This window comes from Rhea pennata, chromosome 4 (genome assembly GCF_028389875.1).
Source record: "Rhea pennata isolate bPtePen1 chromosome 4, bPtePen1.pri, whole genome shotgun sequence".
Taxonomy (NCBI): Eukaryota; Metazoa; Chordata; class Aves; order Rheiformes; family Rheidae; genus Rhea; species Rhea pennata.
Window position 1 is genome coordinate 32286628 of NC_084666.1, and position 27001 is coordinate 32313628.

Sequence of the window (27001 nt, forward strand, 5' to 3'; positions counted from 1 at the left end):
AAATTACAACCCCATCCTAATTTAAGAGATTACTTCCTCCACTTCTTTCAGGCAAATCGAGGTGTCATTTTGATGGACAGCTCATGTGAAAAAGTGAAAGAGATAAAAAGAGACCAATCCTCCTTATCCAGTATGATCCCATCATCCCATGATCACATTTCATTCTTTGAAGGTGCCAAAACTCAGGCTGTCTAGTTCACCTTCAGCAAGTCACCCAATACAGCTTACTGAGGCAATTTATGTGATTCATTATGGCTAATCAAACCATAGGTACCTAGGCCAGTTTTGACCCCCAGAAGAGAAAATGTTAAGTCAGTGAACAGTGTCTGTGTACATGAGCCTGCACAGCAGCGGTTAATATGTAAGCAACCTGCTGATAACTATAACAAAAAGTATGTTTTCTTTGCTGATGAGGCTGGGCAAGTTCTTTGGCATGTGTGCCTTCTACTTTTAGAGCCTTCGTTGACACAGCCTCAGTTGCTCAACAACTGAAACTTGTTACAGGTTGCTAGAGGTACTTGTTGGTTGCCTCAACATTGTCCAGGGGAAAACAGAAGGCGATTGCAGCTTTCCCGCCACTCCTCCCCCACACTCCCCTCAGTACATCCCCTGGATGCCTCAAATGGCAGGCCTGCCTTTCGCAGCTGAAGATCAAGCACTGCCAGAATTTTTTCCTGCTGTTATGGAAAAGCAATAATTCATTACTTACGCTACGTAGCCAAGATCTCTAAAGAAAATAAACCCACAAACTTTGGGAAAGAATAAAAGTTGTCGTTCAGTGTTCAAGTAAATACATTTTTAAATCTTCAAACCTTTTTTTTTTCCAGATGGGTAATTATTTACAGATGTACACCACATCTCTGTGATTTATTTGAATGTTCCTTTTTTGTTGTTAATCTAATAAAATATACTATTTTTATTTATTAATTAGATAACAGAGAATAGATTAATTAGATATTACATTAGATTATTTATTTAAAGGATTACAAATATTTCCTGGCTGTTTTTTTTCTTCTTTGCAACCCTTTTTTTCCTCTGTGTTTACACTTGAAAAGGTTAAAGGACAACCTGTCCTGGATAATAAAATCCCTTATTTACCTAGTGGCTAAATGTATTGCAGGCAGCCAAAATGTGAAACTTCTGTTCTGCCAAGTAATTCTGTTGTGACCAGATGGGCATTATCCTGGTTGCAAGTGGGAAATGCCTTCATTTATAGGGCATTTGCATTCCTCACAGAATCACTGACCAAGAATAACATTGTCAGAACTAGGTGGAGAAAGGGGAGGAGGCCACAGCCTAGCCTCCTTCCTCCAAATTACCAGCCAGTTCAGCCCACAAGGGCATTAAAAGCACCATTAAGTGCTTTCCTTCAGATAAAATCTCCCTGAAAACATTATTAATAGAATTAATGAACCAACCCTCATAGCTAAGTGAACTTTATATTGTAAGTCATGGTATCTTTCCAGCATTAATAGGTTGATTAGAGAAATGTATTCTTTACTTCTTTTTACTTTCTGCCACCCCTGTGTCACGTTTTGCATGATCCAATAATAACCCAGATATTTGGGCTGACATCCTACATTCTACTATGCAAATCACTTACAATCAGTACTGTGAACTCCAACTAAAAGCATGTTAGACTCCAAAAATCAGTATAGTTGCTTAAAACTCATCAGGTTTTTCAATGTTACATTTTATGTTATTTTTATTTATCTTCAGAGCTTTGTTTTCAGAGTCTGTAAGACTCACTTGGATAAAGATGTAGGTTTTCCAGGTTTTTCTTTATAATACAAGAGGAGATTTTCTCCTAATCTCAGACTCAAGATGTTGGAGAAAGTGTCTGAAGACTTCCAATTAAATTGTAGGATTTGGCATTACTGATGCCTGTTTATATGGTACATCTTTCAAAATCTCACAAAAATCTACAGAACAGGCTGAAATACAGAGGAAAAGATGGAGATACTTCAGTATGTGCTTTCTCCACTGTATGACAAATTTCTCCTCCAGGTTCATTCCCTACTTTATTATAGAAGAGATGACAGCTCTCATAGAATGGATGTTATTTTTTCATACTTCTGTCTGGTTATTTGATTTGGTGAAAAGCATTTAATAGAAATGGCCTGATCCACTAACCATGACTGAAAACTGGGAAAATAAGACTACTTTTATGAGGTGTTTAAATGGAAAATCACAAGTTTAAACTTCAGGACTGTTAAGTTCACAAAACACATTCATTATTTCTGCGCCATTTGCTCCTGTCAATAAATCCCCCAGGACAATCAATAGCCAGAATAGAAAGAATAAAAATAAAACAAAAAACATAGTGGGAAATAGAAAGGTGAAAGGAATACAAGAGAAAAAGACTATAATATATAGAATGAGAGTACAGTCCTGCATTTCTTTTGCAACAGTTAAGTAGAAGATTGAAGAGTTAAAAAAAAGAGGATGAGCCATGATTTTTTTTACCTTCCTTGTTACGTACATGTAATAAAAATCTCACTGATACTATCAGCGAAAGAATGGGGTGGAGAATGGTCATTTTGTATCTGTGCAGTAATGATGCACACAGTGCCACAGCAGTAATAAGTATAGTAACTGGAATATCCACAAAAAGACACATTTTGTATCAGAGTTTTGGTGAGTTTTTAAGTTACTCTGTTGTGCCAAAATATTTCAGCATCTGACTTCTGATATGCAATGTAATATAATCACACAGCGGATTTAGTAAAACTTCAATATTTACAAATCTGGTTACTCTACAAGTACCCTTAAACAGTATTTAAAAGGTTTTCTGCATGGTTCACATAATTTACTGACAAGGATTGTAGCATTTAATCAAAACTGTTGTCCTGCAGACAGGGCAACAACAAATAGCTTTTTGGTTTCAAATGTCTTGGTTGAATAGATTTTGTCCTAGTAATGTAATTTAACTGAATAGTAGGGGTGTTCAGCATAAAAAAAAGTCTTTGCTGTGCTGCTTAAGTTAATGATGTAGCTATTTCTTAGTAGACTCATAGCATTTCATACTGTACCTGAAATGCCCAGAAAAGGAAAGAAGAGAAATTCTACTGAGAATAATAGTAAAAGTAATCAAAATATGGAAACACAATGTGACTGTTAAGAGAACAGTTCCATGAGTTACTCTTCCTCAGATAAACAGAAAATTGTTCATTCTTCTGAGCCACAAATTTACTTCAGTAAGTTCCTAAACAGTTGACTGCTCCCCAGATACGTCTCTTTTACGGTCAGATTGATCCTGTGCATGACCATACAAAGTAATAGACTCACAGTGCAAATGCTGAATCACAGTTATAGGTGTTTGGCTGCTTTCAGATTTGCAGTTCCAAAAAAGCCTTCCTGTAGGAGGAGAAATGCAAAACTGAGTCAGGTTTAAGATGGAATTTGGTCTGCTTACAAAAGGAGCTGTGCAATGTCCTAGTCTCAACAAGGAAGACAAAGGTACTCATGGGTATTTCCATGCTGCAGTCCAAGCAGCTATATCTAACAGTGTAGTGATGGCAGTATGAATCTTATTAACCTGGAATAATTCTTGTTTATTTATCTTGTAGTCATAGAGGTATGTAGTTCATTGGTGACTCCAAACATGTCCAAAAACCTTGGGCAAATAAACAAACATTTCTTGGGCAGATTGGTAGTCAAAATCGAACCCCATGACTACACTAATTTCTGACACAGCCAATTTAAAGCTAGACTATATGTAAGCCACAGCTGAACATTAGGCTATAAAATACACAACCCCTGTGAGGCTGTGAGACTGGAATACTGGAAAAAATATTCTTTGTTTTAATTACATGATAAATTAGTACTTGCTAAGTCTTTGAACCAGAACTGATAGATTCACAAATGGTCAGTGACAAACTGAAGACTGACAATCTGAATTTGAGCCTAAAGAAATGGGAACTGTTCCAAAAATAGGCAATTTACCTTGGCTGCACAATCAGTGGGAAAGGACTTTCCACTGAAAAAAGGAAAGCTATGGCTATGCAAGAATAACAGATTTCCCAGAAACAAGCATGCTGAAGTCTGTGGGACTCTGATGCTTTTTGTAAAAGCAGTTATGGATTTGTCAATATTGCAAAAACATTACACAGCATGGTAGCCCATGAGAGAGCTACCTTTATACTATATATAAATATTAAAATGCACACTTTGAAGGCAATATTGACACAGACACATATGCATATGTACACACAAATAAACACAAGTCCATGCATGCACACAAAACCACTTCAAGTGGCATCTTCACAGAAGATAAAAGTTATTTAGCTTAAGGGCCTAAACATATACTACTAAGTATTAATTACTTAATTGTAATGAATATTGTTATTCATCATGAAAATAATGTGTTTAAGACAGAGAACTCCCTGCCTGAAAAGCCTATGGTATTTGAACCCAAAAATGAAACAGAAGTGAATATATTCAATCTGCAAGTCCTCTATAGAAAGTATAAACATCTAGGTGGTGCCAAAAATGGTCTATCCCTCATGGCCTTTGCCAGCATCCTTGACAGAATATAGCATCAGCCTCTTCAGAAGATCATATAGGTGTGGAGTTGGCCGAAGTATTGTAGGGTTGATACGAAATCTTTATGGAAATAAATTATCTTTATTTTTTGTAAAATGTAGTCTAAACAGATGGTTTGAACTCAGGTTAGTTGATCTGATGATGTGTGACCACTGGTCTTTTACTATTATTTTCTGAGCAAATTTTAAGACCTGGTGAAGGAAACTCACCAAATAGTTTATCCATCAGCAGGTGAAATTTAATCATCTGTTACACACTCATGGCACAATATCAGATTATCATCTAAATGATACAAAATTTCTCTGAAAATTATGATCAAAACAAAAGAGTTAGGTCTAAATGTGTCACATAAAAACACAAAGATAATGAAGACTTTTAAGCCTGTGGAAGTAGAAGGGATATTTCTACCCTAAAATGGTAGTAGAGTATATTAAACGTCTTCTCTGTGTTTTTTTTTACTACTTATATTATTAAGGTCTTCTGCACTATAGGATGTATGCCTCCATTCCACAAACATGAATACGTTCTGCCTTTCATTCAACTACTAATTAATGCTCGTGGTGCATCTCCTTGCTTTGGTTTTTCAATGCATTCTTAATATTTTCATAGTCTTTTGAGGCAACAGTACAGCTCTCACTTTTCTAAAAATCAAAGGATTTTGGACAATCTTGTTTAGATGTTCCCATATTATTGCTTTCTTGATAGTATTTTTGCAGTACTAACCACCTTCTGCATGATTGCTCATATTTTAATTCTTGGTAATTATAAACTATCAGATTATTATTTCTTTGCAGAAATTTTCTTTTTCTTTTTTTCTTCTTTTTCAACACACTTCTTTCTTGAGTAGTCCAAATTCAGCCCTGGTTTAAGGAAGATAAATCTCACTGACTTCCTTTGGAATTGCACAAATTCACACCACATTTCCTTTTGAAAATGTTAATATGGATCTTCATCTCCAACAGCTTCTCTGCAGAAACAGTGGCCTCTATCATTTGCTTTTCACAACACTTTTTCCAATTAATTCTTCTGCTAAACTAAAATGCTACTCCCTTCCAGATAAATAATTTTGAAACCGAATGGATTTGGAATCCCTGCAGTTTCTGTATTCATCTATGTTTGCATTTGAATGTCTTGTTCCTTCTGATTCAATTTGTCCTATTCCATTTTGTAGAATGTAATGAGTAACAGGACAAAGTCATGTAATCTAAACTGAGGTGGATAAATAAAGAATCCCATACTATTTTTTCCACTAGTGCCTTAAAAAAATCACATGTCTTTTGTAATTTCTTCACTAACCAGATGCATCATTAGTTCTGCTCTTTGCAGAATATCTTCTGTTTTCTTTAAGAATAAAGTAGGGATGTGTGAGCACATTTGTGTGTACATACATATGTATGTATGTATCTATGCACACACACTATATATGGTGACACATATGGTCTCACAACAAAAGCAGATGAGCACAGACAAATTTTTTTCAGGCTATTCTCAACAATTTGACATGTTTTAAATTACAGTAGTGAAAGGAAAGGTTTTGTGCAAGAAAGACACATGCAGGGAGAGATGATGATTGCAAGATTTATTCTAGTTATTCTTAGTATTAGCTATTCTTAGCCTTACTAAGACTATTCTTAGTCTTGAAATGTGTTTTAGACATCTGGATTTTGGAAAGATCTGAATTATGTGGGTTGAAAGAGAGGGAGGCACAAAAGCTGTCCAACCTGCAGACAGGCAGAGCTGCCAAGTGCCATGCATCTTACATAAGAATGACGAGGCACGGGAAGAAGCAATATATATTATATTATATTTTATAAGGCTGTTGACAACATTGGAAGGAAAAGAACAAGTGCCAAACATGTGACAGGCTGGCCCTATATCCTGGCACTTTTTGCTGTTGACTCTCAGACTAAATTTTGCTTATGGCATATCTCCACAGTAACTCGTGAAGTGTTACCAGTTAAGGCAGCCGCAATGGCTTTCTGCTTAGTTCCCACTGCTCCTTGGAGCCACAAAATCCCATGTGGAGCTGCACATGGCGTGGTGTCCTTCCCATAAAACATGCCTGAAAGCTGTCTTGTAAAAATGTATGGAACAAGCTGTAAAAGTTTGCGGACGAGGAAGCAGTTTGAAGGCAGGTAACTGGAGGGTGGCCGTTCCTCCTGTCCCCGAAAGCAAGGGCAAGGCAGCCATCCTGCGAAATGCTGGCCCGTTCCGACCTCGTGAAACATTCCCCCTCTCCAAACTCGGTGGAAAACTGCTTTCGCGAGTGGACCGTTAACATCGTACAGTTCGGGGCAAAACCGCATCAGAAACACCCCGACGACCGTTAGTGCTGGCAAAACTACCGAGGGGGCCGCGAGCCCGCCGTTGGGGGGGGGGGTGGATAACGGTCGCGTGGCGACCGTTGGCGGGGCGGGCCCGCCCAGTGCCCCCCCTCCCCCTCGCAGCGCCGGCCCGAGCCGCGGGGCGGGAGAGCCCTGCGAGAGGAGGCCCGGCCCTCCCGCGGCGGGGCAAGGGGAGGTGCGGGGGGACGGGTAGGGGGGTCGGCGGCGCCGCGCGTGTGGGAAGGCCGGGCATGGGGGCTTCCCGCGAGGAGCAGCGCCCCGGCTCCGGCCGCTGAGAGAGCACCGGCGCCGCCGCACCTCCGCGCAGCCCTGTCCGCCGCCGCCGGGAGCCGAGCCGCCCCCCTTCCCCTCCCGTAAGTGGCGCCTTCCCCCTCCTTTGCCCCTGGGGAGCGGGTGGGCGATGGGGCGCCGCGGCAGCGCCATTCCGGGGCCTCTCTCTGCCGGGGGCTAGGCGCACCTGAAGGGCAGCGGTGATGGGGCACTGGCACCTTGTCGGCTGCTCCGGGGGCAGCGTTTACTGCTGCTGGAAAGCATTGGAGGCGAGAGTGCTGTCCTAGGGTTTCCATCCAGCTAGAGCAAGCAGTGACTATCTGGAGGTACCTACCGTCCGTATAGATTTTACTGAATTAAAACATACAGTCGCAATGCCACCTCCATCTTCAGTGCGTTTTAAGAAGCTGGGGAAATCGTACTCCCGTGGAGAGCGAGCGGTGGGTGCAGGTCTCTTGCTGCTGTAAAGCAAGTTTAGGGAACACAAGATTCTTGCCTTCTGCCAGCTTTGCACGTTTAAATATAGAAATGTATTTTAGGTATATGTCATCCAGTGTGTAATGCTAGTGGCACCTCTAGAAAGCTAGTCTAATAAAATAATATTTAAAATTAAAGTTCTCTGAAATAGCAGAACAGCATTCTTTATTTTAAAATACTGGTTATCACTTGAGATTTATGATACTGTTTTTATGGTAGAGCCTTAAGATTCTGATGCAAGTCTTGGATCAGTATTAAACTAAATTGGTATGTGGGGAGGAATATCGTACCACTTTATTAGGAATGTAGTGAATGTAGTTTCTGCTGATTGTTATGCGGGTGCTTAACACATCATTTCAGCCAAAGTAATAAAACTTACTTGTGAAGGAAATAGAAGTTTCCTAAAGTTTAATCCAGGCTGTGCAGTGAACTCCTTTGAGACCAAAGGACTTGGGCTCACTGCAACACCCTCTGTTCCAAGTATACTAATGCATAATATGTATTTATTTTAAAAGCTTTCAAACCCAGTTCCCTTTATATGTTTTCTAATTAAAGATCAAGCAAATGCACTGAGAGGCATTCAGACACTTCAAAGATATGGAATGTAAGACAAGGGATCGTGGCATATAGACCTTGTATATATTGAAACAGGCTGATGATAGTTTGTTTATCCTCAAAAGACAAGACAAATTCCATAAAAAGTTCATGTAGACACTGTGCAGATTCAGTACACAGTGGCTCTTCGATTACTTGGATTAGAATTTGGATTGCACAGTGTGGAAAATGTTTTGAGATCTGGTTTGTGTTACCTAATGGATTAAATAACATTAAGATTGACAGTAAGAACAGGCATAAGGCCTATACAAAACCAAACTTTTCATTGATACCTGTAATGTACTATATTACAAACAAAAACAAAACAGAAAGAGGCATGGTGCCCATTCCACTTGTAAGCAGAAATCCATTGCTGCGGTTAATTCCATCTGACTCTACCCCAGTACACACAATTCTTCTGAGCCCTGCTGGGCTTTATCATGCAGATTAGGACAGGAATAAAACAAAACAGTAGAGACATAAGAAGCCGTGATGGTATGTTTTGAAAGGTACAATGACTTCTTTAGATGAATGACATGCAGTAGTCTTTTACTACATCTTGTGATGAAGATTACCTGAAGTAATCTGCTGTCTAACTGATGTTGAAATACAGCCTGTGATTCTTCAGACTTGAATGAAGACCAGCAGTCTCTGAAGTTTTAATGCAACGAAGCTTTGATCCTGAAGCTCAGTATGTTGGCTAGAACATGCATAAATGGGCTGATGAAGATTCCTGACCCCCAGCAAAAATACACTTGATAAGATGCATAAAAATGTAGTTACTTCCAGCCTTGCACAGACTTTTGGCTTAAATCAAAATCAGTTTCAAATTTTTTAATGAATTCATGTAATTCGCATATATTTTCAACCTATCTGTATATAAATTTTAGCATTCTTTCTGTGCTTAAGTTTCTAGTTAACAAGGTATTTAAGGGTAATAGTGAATGTGAAGTTTATTTTTAAGTTATTTGTGCTACCTAATAGCTGTATTGTGGGGATGTTTGCTATATGAGTAATTGGCTTAATAAGTGGTGGTGAGTATGAGCAAGCAGGTAGGATAAAAGGAGAAAAGCAAATAAAAAATCTTTTTGAAAACTTGCTTTTTGTTTCCTGAGTGTTTTGGCAAGAACAATATATTTTCAAAAAGGAGTCTTCCGTTTGCAATTCACTAGTTGCAGATGGTTACAATGTCTAAAACCAGACACAACTTCTAGGTAAGTATGTTGGCTACAAGGATATCCTGTAGCCTAGAACTTGTCTAGATCTAGGGAGCAGACAATTACAAAACAACTTGTATCTTACTTAAGTCCGAAGACATGAAACCTAATGATTTTAGGAGTATTCTTCTTGTAGGACCAGAAATAGGATAGAGATTAACTTTGTAACTGTGGAAAAAATGCACATCTACTTAAGTCAATGCGTCCCTTTAGCTTGCCTGAAAATGCACGTTACTTCTACCTTTCAGCTAATGTTCACTGAAAAGTAACCAAGAATAGTTGTGGCATGCATTCATTACAAAATGAAATGTATTGGAAGGTACTATGAAGATTTAATTCCTTATTTTGTGCCTTAGCAGATTTTTGTACTTTTTGCAGTGGACTTTAAGAGTGAGGGAAGACTGCAGACAAAAAAGAGCCTAAGCCAAACCTCATTCTCTCAATTGTCATAGAGATTGTAAGACCATAAAGTTCTCTCAGCTCTGTTCATATAGCTTTTGGTCATCTTCACCCATACTGGTTCTGCAAGTGTAATTCCAACATCTGCCTATCGTGGTAGAGGTATTATTCTGACAAAAACCTGCATGGCATCCTTTCCTGGTTTGTTTACTGTCCTATTTTTAACCAGAATTCTTCCCTACTTATATAGTGACATGCCTCAGGGTAGATTCTTGCTTTTAGATAAATAATATTAGGGAGTTAACTTAAAAAAGTGCATTGTTTTAGCTATCAGTTCTGTCTTGGGTTTAACTGTTCCTTTTTGATAGTGGAATAATCAATTTTCTGCCATTTCTTCTTTTCCCTTCTTCCTTGAGGTTTTCCATCAATGATACATTTTGAAAATGTTTTGTCAACCTCAGACTAACAGAGGGAAGCCAACGGAAATAAAATACCAGAATGTAGCAGGAGGAGGGGAAGCAAAGTACTAGCAGTAGTAATTGTTGCTGGCATGGCATTTTTGACTTCCGTAATAATTAGTAGTGCTTTCTTTTTCCCTCTTTCTGCAAGAACAGCAGGTGTCGACAGTCAGTCTGTGATCAGACTCAGGGAATGGTACATATATGTAGGTGAGAAAGAGCTCCAGAGCTGACATGCACAAAAGAGGGGGAAAGAGTCATTCAGTATCTCAACCCTTTGTCCTCATTTTTTTCCCCTGTCTTTACAAAATTTTGAACATTATGAGATCACCTTAATTGTGACACATTCCGAGCAGGTATTGATCTATCAGTGCTATGTAGCCAAATATGCAGAAGACAGTTTTTGATGTCTTTTTCATAAATATTTGTGACTTTAAAGCAGAACTTCATGTATTTGTGTTAGCTTTTTACATAATAAGGCATTAAAATCACTTTATATGGTGCTGGAATTATTAAAAAGTGTATAAAAATACTTGGAGTCATATATCTAAAAGTTTTCATGTATCTAAAAGTGTCTACCTTCATGACACCTTTACAGTTACCATGTCACCTTTGATCACATGTATGCCTCCTTTAGTTTCACATACAGTTCTCATCCTTAGCCTAGTCAGTCCTTCAACTTCTGTGCATCACTCAGCTGTGGTAAGAAATCTTTGCTGAATAAATTAATTAGTGGCTAAACAGTTTGACATTGGTAAATCAATGGGCAGGACTGCTGGAAGGGAATGACTGAATTTTCGGAAAATGACAAATGTGTAGTCTACTCTGCTGGGAAAAGCATTCATGTAAGTGATCTGCCACTACAACTCCAGTGGGAGTTGTAAAGGTTACTAGTAAAAGTGGCTTCTGGGGCTCTGAAGTTTAGTCACTGCTGACAGTCATCCAAGATCTGCAATATTATCTTGTCTGATCTCAAAATGATAATTCGAGTGAAGTTGCTAGAAAAATGTAATGTTTGGTACCTTCAGTTCCCCATGACAACTCATCAGAAATGCAGTAGAGTGCACACATGACAGCTGCTTCTTCTGATATGGAGTCAGGATGAACAGAGTCAATGTTTGTGTTTGGAAGGAATGCCATCATCCCCTATATCACTAATAGCAAGCTGTATTTACCTCTTTTTTGGTGATGGTAACATCTTTTTTTTTTTTTATCATGGCTTCTCACTACATTACCATATTTCGGAGATTGATTTTGTCAGATGTCATACCAGCAAGGGATGATACCTAATTAGATTTGCCTCATTGTACTGGTTACTAGAATTTTGGAGAAGAGCAGATTTCTGCCGTAGAAGGATCTTGCATTGACAAAATCCAAGTAAGTGAGCTTTCCTCCCAGATCTTCTGCAGGGAATTAGCTAGGAATAATTTATCAATTGGGATTGGACTGACAGAAAAGATAGTAAACTGTACCAAAGGATGTTTGTGATATCTTACAACTGCTGTCTTCTCTGTATAGCATACTAATACTTTTTGTCTATACTTTTTGCTCTTGAGAATAAACTGTACATTTCTGAGAAATGTATGGAATAAAGTTATGTTTGCTTTAAAGACCATTGGGAGTTGGATTCAATGCAATGTAGTATTTTGCTTTCTTTACTGTGAAAAAAATGAACTATGTGGATAACTTGTTTTATAGCTAGTGAATTCATATAGCTAATCCCAGGTCCTCTCCATTTTGCTTGAGGTTGTTAGTTATTTCTTTGTCTAGAGTGTGATTACAAGCTGTTCTACAAAATGGGAAGGCAATTGTGTTTATTTTATTTTGTTTGTGCAGTACCATGTGCTTTGTGGTTATGGAATAAATAATAATTTAAATGGAATTTGGAAGGGATTATTGTCTTCCTTTCAGTTTTCTTAGATTGTGAAACTTCTCCTTATTAGTTAAAGAAAATGTAATATTTGGATGTCAAGAAGATCTCTGATTATTCCCATTAGGACTTATATTAATTCATTTGAATTCAGTGTTTATGCATGATTTGGTATAATGTGGATTTTATTCTACCCTTGAATGTTTTTGGAATATCATGCAATTGAGAGAAAACAATGCGATGTAACTTGCCATGAAATACTTCCAGCATTGTGAGTTAGGTGAAAAAATGTGTGGAAGTACAGAATTAGCATGAATATGTAATTCTTTTCAGAGGTACACTGTTTCAGTGTACTTTTTAGAAGCAGCATTTTAGATGATAAGGCTGTATTTCTGACCCTTGTAATGATAGTCTAACTTGTTCTAAGATAGGGATTGAGGATACCTCCGAAGCACTTCATCCACATTCTTAAAATTCCTCCTTTGGAGAGATGGATCTATACTAAGCTAACAAAAAGTATTTGAGTGCAGTGAGCAGCATAATTTGATTTCTCTCTTCTGTTGTTGTAAGGATTTGAAGGGAGGGAGAACTTTCAAGGGTGGCATTGTGAAAAATGAGTTTTGTTGTGTGGAAACTGTAGGCCAGCAAGAATTCTTACAGGTTTTTCCAGCAATAGTTGCATGATCATTTATAAGTTGGGTTATTGTTTTCTTTTTTTTCCCTAGAACTCTGTTTTCTAGAAACATGAGATGTGTTACACCCATGTATGCACTGCTTACCAAACTGTATCCACCCTCTTTCTTCACACAGCTGCAAGGAGGTGCTCTGTGAGGTAAGGGGAGCGGAGAGGTGAAACCATGTCCCCTCCTGTGTGAACGGGAGGTGTCTAGTGGAGGGCTTCCTCCAGGCCTCTAGGGCTTATATGAGCTAAGAACAGGTTTTCTTCCGATGGTAGTCTTATGTCAAGAATGGAAGGCTACTGTGATAGTATATAGACAGTTCAGTGTGAAAAAAGTGCAAATGAAGTGTTCTTACAGACTTGATTTTAGTAGTCTAATTCTGCAGTATAGAAGTACAAATTCACCCTACGCACAAATGCACGCTATTTTGCATAGCCTGAGCTTTCAACATTAAGTTAGTTTTCTCAATGTGTTGCCTAATACAGTTGTTGAAATTGAAGCAATTATTGAAACTGAAAGTTAAAGCAAATTAAAGAAAGTACTTCTTCATGTAACAGATAGTGAACTTCTGGAACATGCACCCCCAGAGAGACTGTGGAGAGAAACATTGGAGAGAATATTGGCAGGTTTGAAAAGAAACAAGACAAACTCATGGACTCTAGCTCCATAAATGGGTACTAAAAGGACTAGTCAGGGTTGTGCCCTCAAAAACAGGGATTCTGGGTGGTCCTGGGAGCATCTGAGAGGAGCAGACTAGGCTGGCTCACCTGCTCTCCCTAGACAGCATCTCCTGGTGCCACTGCTGAAGGCAGGAGTACCAGTCTGATCGAGGAGGTCATCTCTTACATCTGTGAATGTATTTTTCAAAATATCTTTTTTTTCTTCAATGAGACATGAGTAAGCACTAGTTAAATACCTGTACTGACAAATTAAAGAGAGAAAAACAGCAGTTATCTAGAATTAGATCAATAAAAAGATTCATTATGAAATTCAGTGATATAAACAACTAAAAACAGAGTGCTTGGTTAGAAATACTATAAAATGCTATAAAATTTGCAATTATAAAATTCACTGTTGGGTGGAAAAGTTGAAATAGTACTTCTTAAAATAATATCTAAGATGAGGCTTAACTAATAAATCTAATAAGCCTAGTCTGGGTTTTCATTGTTTTAAGGTGACCTACCTATCTCTGCAGTCCCTCAGAGCTTACTTTATCTCATCTTTTCTGTCAGTTTTATTCTGTGTTTGAACTGGCCGACATACTTACTGTGAATAAAGATTAAAATATCTTTTCAAGTTCCTTCATAAAGTCTATACATTTATTCATAAAGAGGTCATATGAGAGGAACTACTGTTCTTCATATTATCACCATGCTGTCTTTCAAATTTTTGGTCTCACTTCTCAGTGCAGTGGAGGCCACTACACTTCATGTTTGCATCAATTTGTGTGGTATAACTTGATTGTCTGTGGAGATCCATGCAAGTGTAAATAAGCAAACTATCCCTACAGACCTATACCGTGAGCATTTGGGAGCTAAAAACATATTTGGAAATAGACTTGGAGAAGTGAAATATTCTTCCTAAGGTCCCTAACTGCCTTCACCTGCCTTTTTGTTCAGAGCGAAATGGATTCTGGTAATGTCTGTCTGTTATGTAAAAGCTCAAAATTCATAGCTGATTGAAATTAAAGTCAACATCCATATTGTTTTTCACTAACCTTGACAGGATTTCCTAGCTTGAAACCACAATTAGCTGGTCTAGTCAGACACTTCTTGAGGAACAAACAACTGAATAGAATTTGAGCACATTCATCATATTTAGTTGAGGCTACTGAGTCTGTAAACAATGATGTTATGCAGAGCTCTCCATACTCCATGTTACTCCATGCTCTCTGAACTGTGCTTTTGGCTCAGGGAAATATGTGGTAGGACCCAACATCTAGGAAGAAACTGAGAAAGATTATTGTCTATGAAATATCTGCTTGAAGAGAATCCTCTGTGGTGGTTTCTGTAACCAAAACACAACTTTGGAACGGATGCCAGTGCTGGCTGAAGAAGAGATGGTCGCATGTCATGTAGAGAAGCAATGGTGATTCACATGGTGATTGTTCCTGAGGATTTGGATAGGGAGCAAGTGAATTTCAAGACTTTATTTAGGGCGTGTGATAGATCCAGATCACCCAAGACCTTCAGGTTTTCAGTCACATGTTGCATGAGTTTTGGGGCTGCACAGAACTTAAGGTATGAGCCATATTAGTTTTGCATCATTCTCTGGAGTTGTGTGAAAACTAAACATGTGGAATAAGTAAAACATTCAGTGCTGGCCTTTTGACATATTCTCAGAACATTAGGAAAAGGAGCATACTCTGCGGTCTTTGGTTTTACTCTTGCTAACTTGCTAGCAGAAATTTTCTTGACTATAAAACAAATAGAAAACAATCCCACAATGGGCAGCAAAAATTTTTAAATGAATACTGCTGCTTAAAAGAGTAGTTCATAAATCTATTTTTCCCCTTGTGGAAAATATTTTGACTTCATAATGAATGACTTTTCTACTTCTTTCTTTATCAAACATATTTTATTATCTTTTTAAACTAAAAGCAATGTAGTATTGGAGTGAGGTATCACTTACCTGTTTAGCTGTAATAATGCTACTTTTATTATAGTCACATCAGGGCTCGGAGGACATGGACGTTTTAGGCCAAGATCACTGTGAAAACTAATCTGAAAAATAAATGTTCATATGTTGTTTGAGAAAAAATCTTCCACTCATTTGTGCCAGCTTTTATCATGGTGGTAGCACCTGATACTGAAAAATGCCATGTAACAGCAAGTTATTTGGTAGGAGGTGTTCTGGCAGAGTGACTGTCTTACAGCAGTGAGATGTTCACTCTCTGATTATTGTGTGGTGGAAATACAAGAAACTGTCTGTAAGGGAAAAATCAGCCTTGTAACATTCTTTCCCTAAATGAGGAAATCTAATTGTTTCAACATTTATCCCTTAGTGGGATACTACTTCTGAGTATCCATTCCAAAATTGTTTGCAGTCTCCCATGCAGTGTTCAGCTATTAGACATATTTTATTAGGCATACGTTAATTTATTACATGTGCCTTATTCTGAGGCAACTAGTTTCAATGTCAGACTTAATAAATGTAACAAAATTTTTATTTCTAATTGTCTTCTAATAGAAGCTTCTAATAAGCTGCTGTAAATCTTCCTGAAAGTTTGTAATACTCTGCAAAACCTTCTATGGTGTTCAATTGCTTATATATTCCGAATCACTAGTTATCTAAGCAAATAATTTTGGTTATTTATTAAATAAGATTCTTTTTTCTATTTGACTGTTTTTCTGTCCTGTGTGGTAACAGATGGGTTGCACTTAGTTCAATGAACCAGATGAAAAAAGAGCAGAATTTGCAGTAAATTACTGTTGATACTGCATTTTTATCCACACACAGTAAATTAAGTCAACTTTCTGATTATGTAAAGTGAATATTTACACTATTTCATTGTTACTGATTAAAATTTATTGACTGTGTTCTGTAAAGAAAGTAGTTTTCCTGGTTATGTTTGTGCTTATGGGTATAGTTTGAGCATTTCTTCCAGCAGTGTCAGCATAAGCAGTTCTTGTTTCCTACTCCAGGCCTCTCTTGTTCCTGCTTCAGTAACCAGCTCCTCTGCGGCTGCATGGATGTTTGTGGCACTGGGCAATGAACTGGATTAGTAAACTAATTGATTTATTTTTTTGGGATACATTTGATCAAGGATTAGTTCCCTGCTCCAGTTTATCACGTGGCCACACACATGTTCATAGAATCATAGAATCGGTAAGGTTGGAAGGGACCTCTGGAGATCATCTAGTCCAACCTCCCTGCTCAGCAGGGTCACCTAGAGCATGGTAGACAGGGTTGCATCCAGGCGGGCCTTGAATATCTCCAGAGGGGGAGACTCCACAACCTCTCTGGGCAGCCTGGTCCAGTGCTCCGTCACTCTCACAGGGAAGAAATTCCCCCTCACGGTCAGGCGGAACTGCCTGTGCTTCAGTTTCTGCCCATTGCCTCTTGTCCTGTCACATGGGACAACTGAAAAGAGTTTGGCCCTGTCCCCTTGACACCCTCCCTTCAGGTATTTATCCACATTGATAAGATCCCCCCTCAGTCTTCTCTTCCCCAGGCTGAAGAGGCCCAGCTCTCGCAGCTGTTCCTCATAGGGCAGGTGCTCCAGCCCTCTGATCATCTTTGTAGCCCTATGCTGGACTCTTTCCAGTAGCTCTATGTCTCTCTTGTCCTGCGGAGCTGAGGGCTGAGTAGAGGGGCAGGATCATCTCCCTTGACCTGCTGGCAACACTCTTCCTAACGCACCCCAGGAGACCGTTGGCTTTCTTGGCCACAAGGGCACATTGCTGGCTCATGGTCAACTTGTCATCCACCAGCACTCCCAGGTCCTTCTCTGCAGAGTTGCTCTCCAGAAGGTCAGTCCCCAGCTTGTACTGGTGCCTAGGGTTATTCCTCCCTCGGTGCAGGACTCTGCACTTGCCCTTGTTGAACCTCATGAGGTTCCTCTCCGCCCAGCTCTCCAGCCTGTCCAGGTCTCTCTGAATGGCAGCACAGCCCTCAGGTGTATCAGCTGCTCCTCCCAGCTTGGTATCATCAGCAAACTTGCTGAGGAGGCACTCTGCCCCCTCATCCAGGTCAGTGATGAAGAATGTTGAACAGGATGGGACCTAGTACTGAGCCCTGGGGGACTCCACTAGCCAGAGGCCTCCAACTAGACTCCGCGCCACCGATGATGACCCTGTGAGCTCTGCCTTTCAGCCAGTTCTCAATCCACCTCACTGTCCACTCGTCTAACCCACACTTCCTGAGCTTCTCTAGGAGGATGTTATGGGAGACAGTGTCAAAAGCCTGTCAAGGCTGAAGTCAAGGTACACAACGTCCACTGCTCTCCCCTCATTTACCCAGCCAGTCATTCCATCAGAGAAGGCTATCAGGTTGGTTAAGTGGGATTTCCCCTTGGTGAATCCATGCTGACTACTCCTGATCACCTTCTTTTCCTCCATATGCCTGGAGATGACATCCAGAATGAGCTGTTCCATCACCTTCCCAGGGACGGAGGTGAGGCTGACTGGCCTATAGTTGCCTGGGTCCTCCTTCTTGCCCTTCTCGAAGACTGGAGTGACATTGGCTTTCTTCCAGTCCTCAGGCACCTCTCCAGTTCTCCAGGACCTTTCAAAGATGATAGAGAGCAGCCTGGCAACAACATCTGCCAGCTCCCTCAGTACCCGTGGGTGCATCCCATCTGGGCCCATGGATTTTGTGGATATCTAGCCTGCCCAGAAGGTCTGTAATCCTATCCTCCTCAACCAAAGGAAAGTCTTCCCTTCTCCAGACTTTCTCCCTCGTGTCCAGGCTCTGGGATTCATGGGGGCTGCCCTTAGCAGTGAAGACTGAAGCAAAGAAGGCATTCAGTAATTCTGCCTTCTCTCTATCCCTTGTCACCAGGGCCCCCGCCCCATTCAGCAGCAGGCCCACATTTTCCCCAGTCCTCCTCTTGCTACTGATGTATTTGAAGAAGCCCTTCCTGTTGTCCTTAGCATCCCTTGCCAGACTCAATTCCAACTGGGCCTTAGCCTTCCTTGCCGCATCTCTACATGCTCTGGCTGCATTCCTATAATTATCCCAAGTAGCCTGTCCCCTTTTCCACATTCTGTGTACTTTCTTCTCTGTCTGAATTTGGCCAAGAGCTCCTTGCTCACCCATGCAGGTCTCCTGACCCTTTTGCGGCACTTTTTACTCATAGGGATGCACTGCTATAGAGCATGACCTATTAATCCTGGTGTTGAAGGCCTTTCAGTCCAAAGCTTTGTAGTATACAGACTGCTTAAAAATAGCATCGTGGGTGCATCCCATCTGGGCCCATGGATTTTGTGGATATCTAGCCTGCCCAGAAGGTCTGTAATCCTTTCTTCCTCAACCAAAGGAAAGTCTTCCCTTCTCTGGACTCCCTCAGGCAGTTCACAGCTAAGGGATGGACATAAAGAAGAGAATAAGTGATATGAGCTTCTTAAGTTGTACCGCTATTGGGAGACATTGTAGAATATGCTCAGTGCATAGCTGTAAAATATACTGTAATTTCTCTTGCCATCTTTGCTTTTTGTATCTCCTTTCTTTTAGACCTTCGTCGTTTTTGCTAGAGAAAGCATTACTTGCTAACCTTTGGTCATAGGGACTGCTAGATTCTTCAAACTTATTAAGCAAGTTTGGGCATTTATAATCATATTTTTCTGGCAACACAGGAAAACCTATGGAGTTCAATTCCATAGTTAATTCCTTTGGACAGGAACTAAAGAAGTCATACATTTTAAATCAACAAAATATTGTTCACCAAATGCATTTTTACTTATGCTAACTTTTAGATTTTCTTGAAAAATGTCTTGTGTGCAAATTTGTTTTTTATGCAGTATTTTGGATTGAGTTCTGAGACTTAGTTCATACTTTGCATCTGTTATATCATTACTGTAACTATGTATTTCCATTATTTCATATTTGACCTGATTTTGATCTCCTTTTGGCATTGTAAATAGGGATTTTTTCCCTAGGAGCCTGTGAAATTACAGAAGTTGCAAAACAACCCTTCCCTCACCCCCAAAAACCTCTCTCAACTCTCATTTGCATTTTTAGTAGGCTGTTACAAGCTGCCAGAGCCCTTTAAAATGAGCCCATTGTGCCTATTTATGAAAACATGTAACATTATAGTATATTTATCTGAAAACTGCATGATAGTTATAAAAATCTGCTCCTGTAGGAGGTGGTGAGTGTGATAACTATCTTCCATTAGTTCAGATAAGGGAACAATTGAACACACAGCTTTTTAGCAGAGCTGAAACCTAGCTAATAAAAGTGTGGGTTTCAGTGTTCCATACAGTTTCTGAAGATCTGATAAAAAATACTGCTGACAGTGCAAACTCAAACAGTGAGCTGATTTAATTGCAACTGTTTTCAGATGGCAGAAAGACAGAGGTACAGAATGATGTGAATGGTGTTCATAGTGTTCCCCTCTGAGAGGGGAAGAGAGAGCTCAAACTTGAAAGTGCTGGTTGGAAAGAGGCCTGGAGCTGTAAGCTCACTCACTCCTTGTACTTCGACTCCCACTATGTTCAGGGAAACTGGACTCTGGAAATGCACAGCAGGGCATCTGAGATAGGTGACATTGAATTTCTTTGCATCACTGAAGCAAATTGTGAAACCTTGAAAATACATCGTCTAACTCAAAAGGGAAAATCAATGTTTGCTGTAGAAGCTGCTTTGTAGGGAGAGAGTATGTAACTGCTACATGTAGAATCCTCATTGATGATGAACAAACCTCTTGAAAAAGTCACCAAAAGGTTGAAAGAAAGATCTGAAATAGTAGTATATAATAGCTTTATTTGCAGTACTACTTGTGTGAAATGGCATTCTCAAAAATAACTAGTGTGACTGCTGGCTTGAAAGTGCAGAACTCTTGCATTTCTTTTAGCAAATTTGGCAACTGGGATTTGAAGAACAAGCCCTCCTTAAAACTCAACTTGAGAAATAAATCTGTAAATTGAATAGCCTATAGAAGTCATCTGCCTGGATGTGGAATTGGGTCAGCCAGGGAACTTGCATAAGGCTGAATATTTTACCATAGATTTCTGTTTTGGAGGCCCAGGATGAGAAAGGTTGGATCGCCCCATCAGAAATAACTGCAGTCTTTTGTGACTGATACAATTCTGCTGAAATATGTTTGGCTTGGTTCAATATTGTGGCCCTGGTAAATGACTGGCAAGAGCAGAAAGATAACTTTCTGAGCACAGAAACTCAGCAGACAAAATAATAGAAGAGTTAAAGCTCAAACTGAACTTCAGTTCTTGTAGCTACAGAGTAACATATCAAAAAAGAGATGTCTTTCAAATCTAGTTATTTGAAAGCTCAATCAGTTCAATCAGTCACTAGTAAGAGCCATTTCAAAGAACACATTTTCTTCCCTCCAGAGGTGAAATTTGATACAATATCAGCCTTCCAGAAATGGACAACTGGAATATACTTGAGACCAAGAAGAACAAAACTCTGTAGCTGTTAAAATCGGCCAAAGCCCGTAAATATCTGAATTAAGAACCAATTTAATTTGTTTTATTATGTGCCAATTGTTAAAAATAATTCTACATATGAAAATGTTTCTGATGGTAAACAGCTGCAAAATGTGAAGCAGTGTGTAGCAGACACTCCAAGAGCAAAGACAACTGATGTTTCAAAATACGTTCTCACACAGGGTTGTGTAGTAGTGAGGGGCAGCTGGTCTTTCTAAGATTTTTCTGGCTAGTAGTGGAGAATGGAAATCACAAAGATGTTGCTGTCCAGTCCTGTGTGGGCTGTTCTTCTGGGCTTTATTACCAGTTTCACCATTTAGACAGGCTCACTGTTTTTGCCATGTATGTATCATTGGCAGAGATTGTATTCGAAAGGCACATCTGAGCCCTCAGTTACGTCTGGGATATTGCTCGTAAGTCTGGTGAAGATAATATGGCAGCATGATATTGTGTTACAGACTATAAACATTAAAAAATGTCATGTTGGAGAATTCTACCAAAAAAATAAAAAATAAAAAGGGAAAGAAAGAAAGTCCTGGCCAAAACAGAAGGATTATTTTGGTTTTTCTGTAATGAACCTTAAGTTGACAAGCAACTCAGAGGGAATCCAAAGAACAAAGATAGGCCTGTTTTTGTAGCAGGATGAGTCTGCAACCATTTCATGTGATGGCTTTGGGCTTGTACAATATACCAGTTTGCTTTTGGTTGATGGGAAGGAGATACTGCCTAGATGCCTGCCTCAGGTTGTTTGCTGTACTGAAATGGTAAAATGGTATGTACTAAAACTTTGGAATCAGGTAGACAGCTATCAATAGAAATGTATGTTGAAAGGGAGTAGGAGAAGTCTGCTTAGTATTGATTTAGGTAAATGAGCCCTAGGGTTCAGCTGTATCTCCGATGTGATTTCCAAATTTATGTATTAAAGACCATCTTAGCATTTGATGAGGATGAGCTTTCATAACAGTTTCCTACAGGAACTGAGAACATAGAGAACACAAATAATAGAAAAAACCCTCTATATAATTGCAGTCTTTGTAGGTTGCTGTCTTTCTGTAGGTTCCTTGTCTTTCTCAGCTGCTTTTTCTTACAATATTCAGAAGATATAAAGCCCACTGACTTTTGACATATTTTATTAAAAGTAAAGCAGAACTAATAGTTTCTACATTACTGCTGTAGAAGCCTCATTATAATTTTTGAATTTCAGAGCAAGTAACTTGAAGTCAGAACTTCATTTGATACTCCCAGCAGACAATGAACACCATATCACAGTATTTGTGGTGGTGTCAGTACACCGTTCCTTTGGCAGAACCTGGAATGGAGTAAGTTTTAAAGTAGATGTTATAATCAGTATTTTCTAAATATCTGTATTTTCCTAACATATACTAGTAATGTACCACATATGCAACTGTGCTTTCTGAGTTTACCCAAAATGAATGTCTTGCAATTGCTCAGACTTGATTCATTTTTGTAAGAAATCCATCATAGACACTGCTGCTGTATTACGTTTTAGACTTTAATCTTGCCATTCAGACTTCTTTGATATTTACAGGTTTTTAGCTCATCTGACAGCTCTTCATTGCTTTTGAATAGACTTGTCCTTATTCAGAGTTGTAACTGGACCCAAAAGGAGTTATATCCAAGTCTGTCATGTCATAATTTTTGCAGCTAGCACTGCCACCAAAAGAAGCGGTACTATTTGCTGTGGCAGCTTATCCTTGTCCATATGCCTCCCTGCAGTAGTGCTGGTACAGTTGTTTGTTCAGCACTGTAGTGAATTGGATCAGGAAAGTACCTGAGTTAAAACTAACTTATTCTTTATACTTACAGTCATTATTATTGTGGCTCTATTCCCCAGTTTAATTCACTGTGCAGCCACAGAAATGTTTATGTTGGCTCAAGGGAAAGAAGGTAGGAGTCAGGGAACACAACTTCTTTTGGGTGGAAATGCCAGTTTGAGGTGTTAGTTCAAATTATGCCATAACTTCACAATAGTTTTAAACTGCTGTACCAGAGTGCAGCAGCAGTCTGATAATAATGCTGGTGAAGCAGGAGTAGCACACCATTTAGCTGTCCTGTAAGCTCCTTAGCCTTCTGGTGGGTTGACAGATGACTCTCCAGCCTTTGAGGTTGAGGATTCACTGTTCCATGCACCCAGTGGCAGCGTCTACTTCAGCAACTAGTAGATCTGCAGAGAGAAAATCTGGTGCTGAGGAATCACTGAACTCAAGCATTTATATTTTGGTATGTGTGGGAGTAGTAGCTTTTTCTGGTCCTGTGAGCTGAATTCCCATTAGTGGTTACAGTGTGTTAGGTGCCCATCTGGAGCATGTATTACAATTTTCTTTCATCCAAGATGATGCTCCAAGGTTGCTCCATGGTATGAACCGAAGCAGAATGAGTAGTCTGAATTGCTAAGAGAATAGCTTTGAAAATATGCTTATGATCTGAACAAAAATGCTAGTGTAAACATACCAAGGGTAACTCAGATCTGTCTATACATGCTGCAGTCAGGTCTCTGCACTGATGGTGATATCGATGTAGTTTCAGTTGTTCTACATGGCTCTGTGGTTCTTTCATATTCCATTTCAAAACTTATTTTGGTGACAGTTTGCAATTAATCTCAAACCAAACAGGTCCTACTGCTGCTCTCCAAGATGTGAATTGGTGGGCTCTATGTTGATGGCAATGGTAGCAAGGAGGGAGGATTCTAGCTCTTTTTCATGACCTGTCTCAATCTGTCTTGGCAGTAGTCCACAAAAATTGAGCTGAGTTAAACACTGCATAAGAGCAAATATGACCTAAATAACAGCTCATTTACCTGAATACTTTTGGTGTGCATATATGCTGTCGTTAAATTTAGTGTTCAAGACAGGCAAATTTCTTATTCGAGATTGACTGTAGATCTTAGCTGATGGAGCTTTGCCAAAAAGAAAGAAGTGTAAAGATCAATTTCAGAAGAGTTGCATTTGCTGTGTAATGCAAGACTTTGGGTCTGCATAACCTAAAAAGCACCAAAGACAAAGCTGAATGTAAGTATTTAGGTAGGGAACATTTATATTAGATTCCACTTGGTAAAACAATTGATGACTGGAAAAGTAACTCCTACAGGAAACAGACAATCAAATTTGAATTGTGAGTTGAAAAAACCCAATTCTTGGCCTGAAAAAAATGAAAAGTATTCAAATATGAACTTTCCAAATTGTTTCCATTCTTGTTTGAACATATTAGCTAGAAATGGCAACCCTGAGCTTCTCTTTGTTTTGTCAGAGTCAGGAAAATTGATTACACATCAGTAGGAAGACCGATGATCCCATTATCCCAAGTGCTTTACTTATATTTGGCTTTTTATTTCTAACTTTTCTCATACTGTTGATTTTCCTTAGATTAAGGTTTTGAATGGGCTGTGATTCTGAATTGGATGTAACTGCGGTAGAAATAATTGCAGTAATATTTTTTTATCTTACAGCTGAAAAGTTTTTTTGCTTTACTAAATAGGACTCAAAGTGTGCTTACGGAAATAATTTTGCCATGTGGCTACAATCTGTAGTAAATTCAAGTGCTTTTATAACAAAGCCCTTAATTTTGAAGGAGTTTAAGTCCTTTTGATTACACATAGCTTTGAATTTCTGGATCAAGGATAAAGAATTAAATATTTTCCTTTTTTAAAAGCAATAAATTCTGACTCTTCCTTCCCCTCCTGTTCTGGAACTAAAACAGCTTGGCAGCAGTATTTAAACATGGTTCCAGTTAAACCAGTTTTGGAACGTAGTTTGGCAAGCCTGAGTGGAGTAAGGCCAAAGTAAGTTGGAGCTATGTTTCAACACCTAATTCTAAGCTAAAACTGCGGAGTGAGAGAGATCCATGTAAAATGAATAAAATGTTTGTCTCCCTCTCCTCTCCTTTCTCTTCCTTCTCTGATTAGTCTAACTGCACTAGGATCCTAACAACTGTGCTCAGATTTTTCATGAATCTTACAGTGCTTCTGCCTGAGCCTCAGTCAGTGTGGATAGGAAATTACATGGTTAACTAGTTCTTTGAGAAATAACTTTTTAATCATGTTATTTGGTAAAATTTCACTTACCTTAAAAATTAGGTATATGGAGCCAATAGTTGTTTTTTTTTCTGTGTCATTTCTTGCAAAACAGTTGAATTAAAAGCTGTTTCCACCTCCCTTGAAACCTTCTAGTGTTATATAAACACAGTTACTTTAAACTGCTTTAGTTGATCTGCTGTTGGCTTTAGAAATATGTTTTGCAATATAAAAGGATGACTGCAGGATATTATTTTTAAAGTTTGTATAAAGGTGATTGTGCATCTTTTTTCCCACAGTGAAAATGTCTAGACTTTTCTGAACTTTTGTAAAGCTGTTATCCAGACAAATTAGTTCCATGAATTTGAGCCACATCAGCTTCAAGAATTATCCAAATAGATGGAGTCACCAGCTCATTTTATTTCTAGCTATAATACAAAGTTTTGCTCATAATCTGAAAAGCAGACAGATATGAAAAGAAAATTGCTGATCACCTACATCCCAACTGTTATTTTATATATATATATATATATATATATATATTTTCTTTTTTTTTTCTTTTTTTTTTTTTTTTTCAGGAGGATTTTCAGTTCATCTGAGTGCTCAAAATATTTCCCAGTGGAATGAACATTCTGTTGCATAATAATCTTGGCTGTCTCTATGCATTGATTGATACATGTCAGGAGCATTAGTTAATGGCTAAAGTCTAAAATCAAGCATACCAGTAACTGCCCACGTAATACCCATTAGATTGTTAGGCAGATGTTCTGTTTATTTTATTTGTGAGTGCGTGTGTCATATTCCAAACTGTCACTGGCTTTTCTTTGCAGTTTTATGCAATTTCAGAATGCATAGCAATGCCAAAAATTAACTCCTCCATATCCAGGGTTTCTCATCTATTTTGCTTTTTACTTTCCAAATAGCCTTTTATCCAACATGTACTTGTAACTTGTGGTTTCTTTGTATGCCATATGCTCAATCTGATAACCTTTGAACAAAGAAATCTGGTGAATGTATTCATATTCATTCAGAATCTGTCTATACTCTCTTACACAAGTTTCTCAGAATGTGCTTTGTTCGAGTTTTGGGCGGTCATGACTGTGAACATTACTTTGGTTGCTCTTTTGTCCTTTGTGGAGGAAGAGGAGGAAAAAAACAGTAGTATGAATAAATTTGAGTTAAGTTAAGTTTTAGGAATCATCAGACTCATATCTGTAACAATTTCCCTATTGAATAATACTTTCATGTTTTATTTATGTGTTTGTAGAGAATCTGTTAGTAGAATAGAACTTTCATTGCATGAAATAGTTTTCTAAGGTGTTTTTCTTTTTCATATTTAGGAACAGTTAGAATGAAAGGCAATATGAAATTCTTTTAACTCTTGAAGGAGCTATGATATTGTCATCACATCACTGATCCCAATGTATATTTTCTGATGATAGGCATGCAATAATAGCTTCTGAGAAAGCAATCTGTGCTTTCTCAGAAGTATTTTCTGCCTGTTTGGATGATTTATATCTTGGTCACAGCAAAATTTCTAATGTTACCCACTCATAGCTATCACAGCAGAGAGCAAAATTATATTAAAAAAAATGAAGTCTACATTCTACATTCTGAAGGAGTGATTTTTACGTCATTGAAATTTCCTTCATTTGCTTGCTCTCTGGGCATTGTAGCTGTACATAATTTTTCTCCTTTTCCCATGTTTTGGTTTAATAACTTATCAGTTCCAGATTGACCATTGTAGTCCAGTGCTGAGCCCACTCATGCTCTGGAAGGTAAACTAAGTTTTTATGCTCTGGAGAATCCATACTTTTCTCTGCTGTTCCCTGCTGTTGCCTGCTCTAAAACATCCTTTTAGAAGCATTATAAATATTCCTGTTTGTCCCATGGTTTTCTCCTGTTTGTGGTTGATTTTGTTATTCCTATCAGAGCAGCTATCTCTTCAAGGTGAGCTTTGATAATCTAATGTTTCAGAGATATTTTTCATTTCTATTTATGGTTTTAA

At 38.8% G+C, this 27001-nt stretch overlaps 1 protein-coding gene across 1 annotated transcript in view; it reads left to right on the forward strand.

Moving 5' to 3' along the window:
* Positions 1–7034: 7034 nt before the first annotated feature.
* The window catches only part of SLC7A2 (solute carrier family 7 member 2), a 58086-nt gene continuing 38119 nt past the window's right edge, over positions 7035–27001 (forward strand). The window contains exon 1 of the mRNA XM_062575637.1: positions 7035–7243. The gene's annotated coding sequence lies outside the window, so the exon portion shown is untranslated. The remainder of the gene's footprint in view (positions 7244–27001) is intronic.